Raw genomic sequence first — 11650 nt, 5'->3', positions numbered from 1 at the left:
AATCCACAGCCCAACTCTTTGCAGATAATTCCAGCCGTGTCCATGTTCCAGGCGGCTCCGCACACCGTGTGCCATTGACCACCAGAGTGCAGCTCCACTCTCCCCGAACACCGGCTGAATCCGTTCACCAGTCTGGGCTTTTTATCACCTGTCATGTCTGCAACACACAACCAATGCCAATCATTTTCAGTCATCTCTCCTTAATTTGAAACTTGTGTTGTTGGGATTGATCGTGTCCTGGAGATGTCTCTAAGCGCTTCGTAAAATATATGGTGAAGTGGATTGACTGTATTTTGGGGGAGAAACTCTTGTATCCACTCCCTATCAAATACAATCCCCAGTTACGTGCAAACCATTAAACCATTCACTGTGCAACACCTTGAGAGCTCCTCCCAACATATGTGGCAGTGTATTGTTTGTTTGTTGTTGGTGTTTTAATTATTTTTATCGAGTACAAGAAGACATACAGTGAGAGTCGTAAAGGGCAATTTCAGGACAGATACTCGGAGATGATTCTTTACCAAACGGTAATCACTGGAACAGTTTGCCAGAGACTGATTTAAAAAGCAGCAGTGATTGGGGTGAGGTTCTGGAGGGTGGAGACTGTATGGGCAAATGTCTTTCTAGATCTAGTCCTGTAGCTCAGTGGTTAGAGCACTCGCTTTGCAAGCGAGAGACCTGAGTTCAAGTCCAGGCAGAGGGCAAAACCTTGGCCAAGTTTCCTTACTCCACACAGAGCCAAATAATAATCCCTCCAAAACCCAAAACAATAATAAATTGGTCATTTTCAATCTACGACTGTTTGTGGGACATTGCTGTGCGCAATTGGCCGCCGCGTTCGCCCACAAATATACAGTCAATTCACTTTACAGTGTGTTCTGTGAAGCGCTTTGGGACGTCCTCCCGACGTGAAAAGCGCTATATCAAATGCAAGAATTATTATTATTATTATTATTATCTGGACCCAATGTTTTGATCTTCTGAATTTATAATAACAGACCAATGCATTCTGTGATGTACCGTTACCAGAGTTTGTTGGTTGGTCAATTTTTCAAAGATTACGAGACGTGGTTTTCACCTGTGCAGATGACACCAGCGTCCCGAGTGTGTGGGTATCCTTTATGGTGGTTCCATGGATATGAGGAACAGTTACTCAGAGCAGTCTCCATCCCTCTGCAGTTAATATAGGCCGTTATATGTGGTCCCGATCCTTCCCCAAACAATGCGTTTCCTGGTGCTGACACGGCAGCTCCACAGCCCAACTCCCGGCAAACAACCGCAGCATCCGGCAGATCCCATGACGGATTTCCCACTGCGCCCCATATTCCTCGGAAGTGAACCTCCACTCTCCCAGCACACCGGCTGCCTCCGTTCACCAGCCTCAACTTCACGCTCTCTGTAACACATCAGAAACCGCAGTAAGAGACTGCGGTGCATCAAACTTCCAGCAGCAAAGCGAACCGTCCCCATCAGCCGCTCCCGGGTGACGAGACTGGCCACGGAATACGGGAATCAAAGCCAACGCTCTGCGGTGGACTCGGTTCAGTTCCCGATTGAGGCCAATCCACAGGCCTTCAGTCAATGGGACACGATGCACACACGATAACAACAACTTACACTTGTTTTGCAGTCGCTTCAGAAAGATGTCCAAGTCAGAGAATTTGGACTCGATTTGAGCGCTGGGGTCAGGACGGGGGCAGTGCAAGAGGGGTGGAGACGGGAGGATGGCCGAAGGCTCGGTCGAAGAGAACGTTATTTAGATAGTTCTTGAAGGAGGCAAGAGAGGGGATGAAGTGGGGGGATTGCGTGATACAGTTCCAGAATGTGGGGGCAGAGATGTTCAATGCCCAACCACCAATGGTGGAGCGGGAGGTGCGAGGACCTGAAGTCGGCCGTTTCCGCTGAGAGGAGGGAGCGTATCGCTCGCGCTTGTGAGGCCAGTGATCCAACCACAGGTATTGGACTCCACGGAGCCCAGTGTGCAATCTTGGCATCCGATTCAACCCCCAGCTGTCCTTCCTCCCCACATCCGGTCTCTCTCCAGGAATGCTTTCTTCCGCCTCCACCAAATTGCCCGCAACCCATCGCACTTTACCCCAAATGCAGCCAAAGCCATCGCGTATGCGTCGGTCACCTCCTGTTTGGATTAACCCAACGCTCTCCTCGCCGGTCTCCCCACTACACCATTCACAAGGTCCAGCTCATTGAAAACTCTGCCGCCTGTACACTGACCCGGACCAAACTCCACACCAACATCTCACCAGTTCTGGCCGGGCTCCGTTGGCCAATTACCAAATCGATTGACTTCGAGGTCCTCACACTCGTGTTCAAATCCATTCACTCCCCGGCCCCTCCCTACGTCTCCGAGCTCCTTACTCCCCAATCCGTCACCCGCGCCTCCGCTCAACTGGCACCGGCTCCTGCTTGTACCTCGCAACCCTCCGCCCCGCCATCAGCGGTCGTGCTTTCAGCCACTACGCCCCCAAACTCTGGAATACTCTCCCTCAAACCCTCCGCTTTGCCCCCTCTCTCCTCTCTTTCAAGTACCGCCTGAAAACTATCCCCTTCGATCGGACTGACGGCCTCCTCCCCCTTCCCCCAACTCGGAGTCGAGCTCCACCACTGTTAAGCGCTCTCATATAGTGCCCTCCACACAGGATAGCGTCTGAGAGTGCAAGTTGTTGTTGTTGTTGTTGTAAGACGGTGAAGGAATCATACAACGGATGCAAATAGAGAGTGACTCACCTCCCGCGGGAGCCCCACAGTCCACATAACCACCTAAACCAGAAAACAAGGGGTCAATAAACAGAGTCTCAGAAATATCCAAGTCTGAAGGGGAGAGTGTGTGTGGGGAGGAAGGGGAGAGTGTGTGGGGAGGAAGGGGAGAGAGTGTGGGGAGGAAGGGGAGAGAGTGTGGGGAGGAAGGGGAGAGAGTGTGGGGAGGAAGGGGAGAGAGTGTGGAGGAAGGGGAGAGATGTGGGGAGGAAGGGGAGAGTGCGTGTGGGGAGGAAGGGAGAAGTGTGTGGGAGAAGGGGAGAGTGTGTGGGGAGGAAGGGGAGAGTGTGTGTGGGGAGGAAGGGAGAGAGTGTGTGGGAGGAAGGGGAGAGAGTGTGTGGGAGGAAGGGAGAGAGTGTGTGGGGGAGGAAGGGGAGAGAGTGTGGGAGGAAGGGGAGAGTGTGTGGGGAGGAAGGAAGAGAGTGTGTGGGGAGGAAGGGAGAGAGTGTGTCGGGAGGAAGGGAAGAGAGTGTGTGGGGAGGAAGGGGAGAGAGTGTGTGGGGAGGAAGGGGAGAGTGTGTGGGGAGGAAGGGGAGAGAGTGTGTGGGGAGGAAGGGAGAGTGTGTGGGGAGGAAGGGGAGAGTGTGTGTGGGGAGGAAGGGGAGAGTGTGTGTGGGGAGGAAGGGGAGAGTGTGTGGGGAGGAGAGAGTGTGTGGGAGGAAGGGGAGAGTGTGTGGGGGGAGGAAGGGGAGAGTGTGGGGGAGGAAGGGGAGAGTGTGTTTGTGGGAGGAGGGGTAGAGAGGGGTGTGGGGGTGACGGGGAGACGGCTGTGGGTGGGAGGAGGGGTAGAGAGGGGTGTGGGGGTGACGGGGAGACGGCTGTGGGTGGGGAGGAGGGGTAGAGAGGGGTGTGGGGGTGACGGGAGACGGCTGTGGGTGGGGAGGAGGGGTAGAGAGGGGTGTGGGGGTGACGGGGAGACGGCTGTGGGTGGGAGGAGGGTAGAGAGGGTGTGGGGGTGACGGGGAGACGGCTGTGGGTGGGGAGGAGGGGTAGAGAGGGGTGTGGGGGTGACGGGGAGACCGGGGTGTGTGCGGCTGAAGGAAAGGCTAAACTGTGATGAGCAATGAATCTGGAGATTGAGGGTCGGACACAGAGAAACTCTCTTCTCTTTGCCAATAACTTTGTGGATCTTTAACATCCACCGAACCATTGAGATCTCGGTTCAAGGTCTGACCCGAATGACAGACTATTTAGGAATGTTATGCAGAGACGTGTTGTGAGCGGAGACGGACACACACACACACGCGTGTGCTCAACCACACGCAACCACTCAACCCTAACCCTAACACAGTCACACACACAGATACACACAAACACGCACACAGACACACACCCACACAGTGAGACACACACACAACCACTCAACCCTAACCCTAACACAGTCACACACACACACAGATACACAGACACGCACACAGACACACACCCACACAGTGAGACACACACACAACCACTCAACCCTAACCCTAACACAGTCACACACACACATACACACAAACACGCACACAGACACACACCCACACAGTGAGACACACACACAACCACTCAACCCTAACCCTAACACAGTCACACACACACACATACACACAAACACGCACACAGACACACACCCACACAGTGAGACACACACACAAACACTCAACCCTAACCCTAACACAGTCACACACACACACACATACACACAAACACGCACACAGACACACACCCACACAGTGAGACACACACACAGACACTCAACCCTAACCCTAACACAGTCACACACACACAGATACACACAAACACGCACACAGACACACACCCACACAGTGAGACACACACACAGGCAGTCACGCAAACCAGCTTTGTGTCTCTCACACGCAAACATATAAACACACGTAAATACACACGAACACTCAGTCACTAACACACCGTACACCATCCCACACAGTGAGACACGCCTCCAGCACACACACAAACACGCTTAGTCTCTCACACACACACACAAACAACACACACACACACCCCCCCACCCCCCCCCCCACACACATACAACCCCCACCCCCATACATACACATACATACAACCCCCACCCCTCACACACACACAACCCCCCCCCATACACACACACAACCCCCCCACACACACATACACAACAACACCCCTCACCACACCACACAACCCCCCACACAACACAAAACACCCCCCCCAATACACACACACACAACCCCCCCCCCACACACACACACCCCCACATACACACAAACCAACCCCCCCACACACACACAACCCCCCCACACACACACACCCCCCCACACACACACAACCCCCCCACCCCCACACACACACACAGATACAGGAATACAGACAGTCACACACACACAGTGAAGCCGTGAGCAGTTACAGTCAGACTGAGCCCCAGTGACGTCTGAAATGGGGAAACCACAGACACATTTGCCCAAAAGCCGTTCATATAATAAACAACTCCTCACCCTTTATATCTCAAATATCATCAACTAATCGCCGTTTATCTCTAAATTATCATCAACTAATCGCCGTTTATATCTAAAATATCATCAATTAATCACCGTTTATATCTAAAATATCATCAACTAATCGTCGTTTATCTCTAAATCATCATCAACTTATTGCCATTTATATCTAAAATGTAAAAGTAAAATAATTTCTGGTCATAATCAGCAATTCATAGCCGTTTAACAATAATAATAACAATAACCCTTACAGTTCACACAGTGCCTTATCACATGGCTGAGATGCCTCAAAGTGCTTCATATGATGTACTGTAAAGTGTAAAGTGTAAAGTCTGTGTCGGTTATGGTCTGTAAATGGACTGTAGCAAATCGTTTCCTGAATTGAGGAAAAACTGCCGTTTTAATTCGGAAGATGGATATAAAATACAGTGATTGGAATAAAGGCCGCAGTTTCAGTTTAATTCTATTTCTGTGTTTGCTTTACCAGTTCACTCCGCTTTCTATTGGGACTCGGATCAAAGAGGGAGAAAGCATTGATGTAAAAAAACCTGTAAACCCTTAAAACAAGTGTGACATTTCTATCAGTGAATCCCAGAGTGATCCGTTCGGCCATCGGCCGCGGCTGTATTCCTCTGGACATGAGGAGCACAGCCTTATCCCACTGTTCCTCTCACTCTCCTTCTCCGCAGTGTTCGTCCTCTTTGAGAACTTGTAATGAAACGCATCGATTCAACTTCAAACGGGGAATTGGGGAACTGTCTGGAAAGGGGAATTATGAAAGGATTTGTGTGCACGTATGTGTGTGTGTGTGTACACGTGTGTGTGTTTTTGTTTGTGTATGTGTGTGTGTGTGGATGTACGTGTGTGTATGTATTTGTGTATGTGTGTTGGTATGAATATTTGACAGTTTCCCCCTCGAATACAAACAGCGTTTCCGCTGACGGTGAATCCGTTTCTGGAGCAGCACCGAAACACAACGTCAGAGATCATTTTACATTCCGTGTCACCAGTGCACAGAGTGTCAGCAAAAGCAGTGGCTGTAAAACAATCCACAAACACTCTGACAACGACATGAAATAAATACGTTAAAACATCGGAAGGACTGTGGGAGGGAAGGCCGATGAGTTGAGGCAAATAATAATAATGATCATTGCCTTTGATATACTGATTATCACGTGTTTGAGGATCTCGTAGCGCTTCACAGGATATACTGTGAAGTGAATTGACTGTATATTTTGTGGGCAAAATGCGGCAGCGAATTGCACGTAGTGGTGTCTCACAAAACATCGTGGATTGCGCGGCGACACTGTTTATTGATCGGTTTATTTTTTGAGACGTTACTGCCCCGGGAAGCCAATCGCCCGACAACAACCACAACCCAACACAATTACATTTGTGGAGCACCTTTCACGTCGGGAGGACGTCCCACGGTGCTGGAGGGTCAGTGTTTGGGGTTCCCACTGACTGCTCGGTAAACAGTGGTGTGTAGAGTAAGGAAACTTGCCCAAGATTTCGACCTACGCGGCTTCGAGAGCACTGACACACACCCAATGGGCCGACCGGCCTCCTACTGACCGTCAAATGGACAGTGATTCCGTGACCGGGGGCACTGATTGAAGATAACTGGCAAACACACCTCTGGGGAGATCAGGAGAACGTTTCCATTGCAGTTCTTTTCACTGAAGAGTAGGAATATTGCAGGGACGGAGAGTGAGAGGAACAGTGGGAAAGGACGAGGTTCCCCATGGACAGAGCAATACCAGCCCCGGCTCGATGGGCCGAATGGATCGGTCTGGGATTCACTGATATAAATGTCACAATTCATTTTATTGTTTAAATGGGTTTTTACATGAACGTGTTCACAGTCTTTGATTGTGGCCCTCACAGCGAACCCGAGGAACCGGATAACACAAACACGGATAAACCTAAACTTACACTGTGGCCTTTATTCCAAGACGCTTTAGTTTAAAAACATCTTCCAAATGAATTTTGGTTCTTGTACAGTTACTGTTTAAAACTGGGAACGATTAATTTGCTAATATGTGACTGGCCGTTTGTTGATTATACGGTGAATATTTCAGTGGGGTTTATTATAACCGCTTTAAGTTATACCTAAGTTATAAGTGTCAGTGGGTTCCCGGTCGGTGTTCATGTGAAATATGATGTGTAAACAGTGAGAATCCTCACTCTGCCCTAAATTGGGCCATCGGTCAGCAATAAACTGATTGATGGCCCCAATTGGGGAAATATCTGCAAAGACAATTTGTGATAATGCATTACAAATGTAATGTGAAAATTGTTCGGGGTAGAAAATGCCACGAATATCACGTCAAATCTGTTAAGGAATTTTGCAAATTTCCCCCATCAAATAAATTAATAAGAGTAAAGTTTAAGTGTCACTCCTTCGACGTTAGAGGTTAATTAAATCTTTTGCATTGTAAATTAAATGAATTTGAAATGTGGGATCGTGTGTAATTAACTAAATCCAGCATTCGATAAACACATTTTATAAATATACGCGACATCATTCTCTCATTGACGAATGGAACATTTTAAAAATACAGTAATTGTAAACTGAAAGGAATGAAAATACTTTGCAGAGAAATCTCATCTCCGTTTCACTGGTGATGAAGAGACGAGAGAAACTGGAGCTGTTTTCATGAGAATACTGAGGTTTGTGAAGCGCCTGAGAGTAGTGCTCAGACGCAGGAGGGACTTCCATGAAGTATAAATGGAACAAGGATTCCTGTAGCTCAGGGGTTAGAGCACTCGCCTCGCAAGCGAGACACCCGGGTTCAATTCCCGGCCGAGGGAAACCGCGGGCAAGTTTCCTTACTCCACACACAGCCCTAATAATAATCCCTCCAAGACAAACAATAATAAATTGGTCATTTTCAACCCACGACTGTTTGTGGGACATTGCTGTGCGCAATTGGCTGCCGCGTTCGCCCACAAATATACAGTCAATTCACTTTACAGTCTATTCTGTGAAGCGCTTTGAGACGTCGATAAGATGTGAAAAGCGCTACAACAAATCCAAGGATTATTATTATCAAATGTAAGGATTATTATTATCAAATGTAAGGATTATTATTATCAAATCCAAGGATTATTATTACATCAATTGCGATGAGTTGATGATTATACCTATCAATGATTTAAGATTAAAATTTAGATATCACTGGTGATTAGTTGATGATATTTCAGATATAAAGGGTGAGGAGTTGATTATTATATTCGATGTATCAATGGAGGTGATTTGCCTAAATAGGTTTTTACCGACTTCTTGGTAAACAGAGACGTGGGTGTGTGTGGAGTGAGCAAATTTGCCCAACATTTCTCCCCTCCCGACTCCGAGGGAGTTGTCACTGACACAACAATAATCCTTGCATTTCTTACAGCGCTTTTCATATCTTCTGGACGTCTCAAAGCGCTTCACAGAATATACCGTAAAGCGAATTGACTGTTTCTTAGTGGGAAAGACGCCTCAGCCAATTGCACACAGCAGTGTCCCACACACAGTCCTGGATTGAGTGATCAAATTATTATTGTTCTTTTTTAAAAGAATTTATTATCCCCGAAAAAGCGACCGACCAATCGACTAAAGACCGTATTCCGCCTTATCGCCAGGTAAGCAGAGGCGTGAGGAGTAAGGAAACTTGCCCAACATTTCCCCGACAGGAATCAAACCCAAGTCCTCTTGTACTTTAACCAATGACCTACAGCTCTCCTGGGTCCTGGGCAATGGGCTGAGTGGCCTCCTACTGACTGGCAAATGGTCAGTGATTCAGTGACCAGTGGGCAATGGTTTAAGATAATTGGCAAACAAACACCCGGGGAGATCAGGAGAAAGTTATTCATGCACAGAGTGGTTAGGGTGTGAAATGTCCTGTCGGTAATGCCAGTTTTGACTGAATCCATATTGGCTCTCAATAAGGAACAAAGTGGAGTCCTGTGCGCAGCTCTGGTCACCGCTGTTCAAGAACGAAATGGGAGAAATGGAGACGATACAGAGGAGGGCGACCAGAGTCACTGAGGGAATGGAGGGACTGGACCATGAGGAGCCACTCAGTAACTTTGGTTTCTTCACAGAGGAAAAGAGTAGATTGAGAGGCGATGGGATTGTTGGCTTTAAGATGCTAAAGGGTCTACACAATGTAGACCATGACAAGCTGTTGCAACTGGTCCAGGATAGTGAGACCAGACAACACAGCCTTCGGTTGAAGGGGGTCAATTCGGAAAGAATTAATGGAAACACTATTTCAGTGAGCGAACGGTAAACCTATGGAAAAGGCTCCCAAGGGAGACGTTGAGGCAAGAAATGTTGATTTTAGGGAACAACATCATGGAAAGTATTAAATAAGTATTTTGGGATATATGAGCATGTGACCACCAGGAAGGTGGATGGCGATCTATATGGACCTCGGTCTTTTATTCCTCCAGAATTTCTAAAGTTCCAGGTTTTTCAATCCACGGCTGTTTGTGGGACACTGCTGTGCGCAATTGGCTGCCGCGTTTCGCCCACAAATATAGAAATATACAGTCAATCCACAATACAGCATATTCTGTGAAGCACTTTGCGATGTGTAGAAGATGTGAAAAGCGCTATATCAAATGCAAGGATTATTATTATTATTATAGGTTTCTTATGAAGAGATCTAAAAAGGAGTAAATTCAAGGGATAACGGGAAAGGCCGGCAAACGGGACTGACAGGATTGCTCTTGGATAGAATTGGCGTGGACACAGTGAGCCAAATGGTCACTTCTGTCCTGTAAATGTCTATGTTGCTGAGGTTCTACAACAGATTTGATGTGAATGTAAATTGGGTAAATTTCACCCGAATAATGAAGAGAATTTGCTTGTCGAGCGACCAGAGTGGTCCCAGTGATAAGCATTAGACCTGATTAATCAGCTACGTGTTGTCCAGAGCCCATGGTATTGGTAAAGAACAAAAGTGGCAGTAAATGTGAACTTACATTTCCAATTCTGGAGCAGAAAGCCAACGATTAGTGGCCACAGCATTGTCCCAAGTCTCGTCTGTGGCCACGTGTTGCCCTGACCCAGCGCTGACTGCACTCCAACACTGTGTAATATCCCCGATCCGACCAGAGGCCAGAATTCACAACAAGTCACTCAGAAACCACCCCTTTCACTCCAGTTCCCCAGAGGTTTGGCACATGTATCAGATCCGCCGTTCAGTCCGATGGAATCAGCCAATGAAATGTGAGATTACCATTTATAGCCAAAATGACTTGTAGGTTCTTTCATCTCGTCTATGAAAACCAAGTATCTGAATGTTGCCTTAAATGGAAATGTATCGTGAACGAGACGGCCGTATAAAACTGACGCATGTGTTCTGGAAGTGAGGACTCGGTGCAATATGGCGTAGGTGTGGACAGCACTGAAACTCCTGTCAGTATCGCCTCTCAACTGCTGCTCATTATAATAATATATCATAATAATCCTCTCATTTGGTGCAGTGCCTCTCACCTTGCGGGAGCGTCTCAAATCGCTCCATGATTCGCTGTGAAATGGAGTGACTGTGTATTTTGTGGGAGAATGCAGTGACCACTTTGCACAGCAATGTGCCACAGTCAGGAAAGAAATGACCAATTGTATTTGGTGGATTGTTGGCCACAGAGATTTCCCACCTACTCCATCCCCGCAACACCGGCCTCGGCTTCAACCATTGACCATCTCAACTCCCCGTCCCCCAGAATTCTCCCCAAATCCCTTTCCTTTCACTTCAAAACCCCCAGAAAAACCCACCTCCGATAAACGTTGGTCAACTCCCCATTCCGCGCCTGTAATATTTTAAGCTTAAAAGCACCATTGAGCACTGAAGGAATTTAACAGAAAGCTTTAAATAACATGATCTGAAAAAGCAAATTAGGCAACAAGGAAACCCCACAACCGAAGCCATATCTCTTGAACAGAGCGGCAATGTATTGAGAGGCTCAGAAATAAACTTAAAGGGGGTTGAGAAATCAGACGTTGGTAGGAATAGGGAATTTCACATTGGAACTGATGGAGAGAGGACGTGGATTCATTTAAAAGTGGTATTGGATTAATGGAACCCATTACAGAATTGTGTGAGAGGGCGATTAGACTCATGTGCTGAAAAGCACCAGCACAAACTTTCTCAGAGTGTTTTTTTTATGCTGTAACGTTGTAAATCTGCAATCAGACGGCGATAGGGGAGAGCGGCGAGAAATGGGATAAAGCAGGTCATGGGCCGATTTCATCAGCTCCTCTCCAGTGATCTTCTGAAGGCACTGGGGGAAGATTCGCTGAATAAAATGCTCTGCTAATACTTACCCACATCGAATCATGGAATTATACAGCACAGAAGGAGGCCACTCGGCCCATCGTGTCTGTGCCGGCTCTTTGAAAAGAGCTTCCAATT

The 11650-nt window shown here is 47.8% G+C and overlaps 1 long non-coding RNA gene across 1 annotated transcript; it reads right to left on the bottom strand.

Annotated features, from left to right (window-relative positions):
* Positions 1 to 1218: 1218 nt before the first annotated feature.
* On the bottom strand, positions 1219 to 10263 carry LOC103173481. Its single transcript, XR_006085981.1, has 3 exons — positions 10221 to 10263; positions 2746 to 2778; positions 1219 to 1396 (listed from the first exon to the last, which is right to left on the bottom strand). It is a non-coding gene; the product is annotated as an uncharacterized LOC103173481 (long non-coding RNA).
* Between the last annotated feature and the right edge of the window lie 1387 nt (positions 10264 to 11650).

This window comes from Callorhinchus milii, unplaced genomic scaffold (genome assembly GCF_018977255.1).
Source record: "Callorhinchus milii isolate IMCB2004 unplaced genomic scaffold, IMCB_Cmil_1.0 Scaffold134, whole genome shotgun sequence".
Taxonomy (NCBI): Eukaryota; Metazoa; Chordata; class Chondrichthyes; order Chimaeriformes; family Callorhinchidae; genus Callorhinchus; species Callorhinchus milii.
The sequence above is the reverse complement of the archived record's forward strand: the minus strand, read 5'-3'. Positions and strand labels throughout refer to the sequence as shown.